The following is a 2,414-nucleotide window of genomic DNA, read 5'->3' as shown; positions in this document are numbered from 1 at the left end:
AATTATAAATTAAATCACTTTTATAATGTGAAATTAATGTCACAAAATGGCCTTATGCTCCAAAATATAAAACAAATTATAAATGGTTTCATGAACTATTTACTGCACCATTTATATAGAAAGAAACTATTTCTTTACAACGCTTACTTTTTATTTTTTAAGATGAGAGGTAGTGACATTTTATTCTTTCAATGACGAGTTAAAAATTGCACACATCTTGCACGTGGGTCACAAGTGAGAAGCCAAAAGCAGCTCAGTCCACTCCTTCTTTGGTATGTCAGGCCACCTACACTCGTTGGCTATGGCAGCTGCAGTCTGTCACCGTTGTACTATTCCACAGACAGCACAGGTGGGCTTCCATCATCTTTCAGAAACGAGGCTGCTTTCCTCCCATTCTTCTGAACGTGATCTTCATTCATCTTCTCCAAAGATTCTATCTCAGCTACGAAATCAGCTTCATTGTCTGCGGAGATTGTTCAGGCCAGAAACAGCATTGAAGAGCTCCCGTTCATTAAGGACTTCTCTTACTCGTCCTTCCTGGAAGAACTGTGAAACATTCCTACAGTCACGGAATAAGAACTCCAGGCCATGGATGAGTTGGTTTTACCGACTGACTGACATCAATCAACCAGACCTTTCCAGAATGCCACAACATGTTATACTTGCTGAGATCAGCATGCACAAGGGTACATTCCTTATATAATTGCTGCATCAAATTGAGAGTCTGATAGTAGGCATCTTTCATTTCTTCATTACTAAGCTTTACTTCTTTTAATTTAGGGGCTGGAACTTGATCATGGCCAATGAAAGACAAAACTGACATGTGCTTCTTAAGCACTACAACTGTTGGACAAGGAATTCCAGCCTTCTGCATTCTTGTAAGATTGTGCATTTCTTTCTCTGCCCACATGCGGATGATCTTACTTGGATTTAGTTTACTGAAGCGATCTTTAAACCTGAAATCATCTTTAATGTATTTGTCACGATTCTTAAACTCATTAAGGGTTGTTTTAAATACCTTGATGGCACATTCTGTTGGTATAGCTTTACCATCTTCCTTTTTGTCCTCCAGGCTCCCTCCATATGCATGAAAGACAACAGGTTCCTTTCCTGTACTAATACAGCCAGTGGTTGTCTCCAACTTTCCAGAGTTGACCATTTTATACATAAGTAATCGTGTCTTAGGATCAACTGCTTTTTTGGCTGTAGAATATTCCTTCTTCTCATGGAGATGGGCACTCTGAAGTTCTTCTGAGTAGGCGTGTTGTTTTAAGGCATTAAAAACGTGGTTGGATAGTTTCAAATCCATTCCAATTCCATCCCCTACCTGAAAGTCAGGGACAAAACTTTTCATTCTTGCTGTGTTCTTTCTTCTACATACTAATTCATCATGATTGGTGGTGATGTCTTTTCCTTTTCCAATAAAACCCTTTTTGGAAGTAGAAATTGGCTTTGCTGGTCTGTAGGGATCGTCTCGAGTGTCCTGCCAGTCAACCTCGTCTTCAGAGCAGTCACTGTCTTCAAAAGGATTAACTCTGCGATAGTTTTCAAATGAAATGGAAACTTTGCTATCACTGTTGAACTTCTTTTCTTTACACCTAAGCTGTGCATCATATTCTCTGTCAAATTCCATCTGTAGCATCTGAGCCAGCATTAGGTCGCTGGAAGTGTCAATGTTTTCTCCAGAAATGAATGGTCCTTCAGCAACAACAACTTCAGGGAAAGCAGCCGCTTCTTCTTCCAACTGCAGCTCTTTAGCCAGCTCCTCACTCATCACTTCAGTCAGTGAACAGGATACTGTGTTTTGAGGGGTAGCCCATGGGCACTTACTGGGTCCCCAAGCTGCTGCGGACCCTGGCTCAGGCGAAGACACTCCGACCAGATCCATTCGGGGAAGAAGGCAGGGAGGAGAGGTGACAAGAGGAAAAAAGGACTCCACGGGCACGGGCAACCCACTGCTGGTGCTGGAGGTGAGGTGTCAGATGGTGGCAGCGCCCAACGCTTACTTTAAAATAGAGTTAATCTAAAATATGAGTTAGACAGCTGAATAAACACAGATTACACTCGATATTCATTAAAAAAAAATCAACCCAAAAGCTGTACATGATATAGACCTTGACTCAGAGGAGCTGGAGTTTGAGTATAGCCACAGCTGTGGTTCAAGACCTTGCTTCAAATAAACAAAATTAAATGAAAGCTTAGTAGTGTAGGTATTTTTCAACTTGCTATGGATGTCCCATTAACTACTAAACAGTAGAAATCAAGGACCTCAGGGGCAGGTGTGCCTGAACATTACATGAGATATGATGACAGTCAAATGGATTAGAAATCGGGAGTGAAAATCAACAGATTATGTTTATTCTTGTTAATATGCAGTAACCTTTTATTTCAATTTAGTTGCCTCTTCTAAGAAG

The 2,414-nt window shown here is 40.8% G+C and overlaps 1 pseudogene; it reads right to left on the bottom strand.

The window, feature by feature from the left end:
* Window positions 1–329: 329 nt before the first annotated feature.
* Window positions 330–1,888, bottom strand: LOC110302649 (serine/threonine-protein kinase RIO3 pseudogene; annotated as a pseudogene).
* Between the last annotated feature and the right edge of the window lie 526 nt (window positions 1,889–2,414).

Source organism: Mus caroli, unplaced genomic scaffold (assembly GCF_978045245.1).
Source record: "Mus caroli unplaced genomic scaffold, Mus_caroli_1 scaffold_1, whole genome shotgun sequence".
Lineage (NCBI taxonomy): Eukaryota > Metazoa > Chordata > Mammalia > Rodentia > Muridae > Mus > Mus caroli.
Note: the sequence above shows the minus strand (reverse complement) of the source record. Positions and strands in the feature narration are given on the sequence as shown.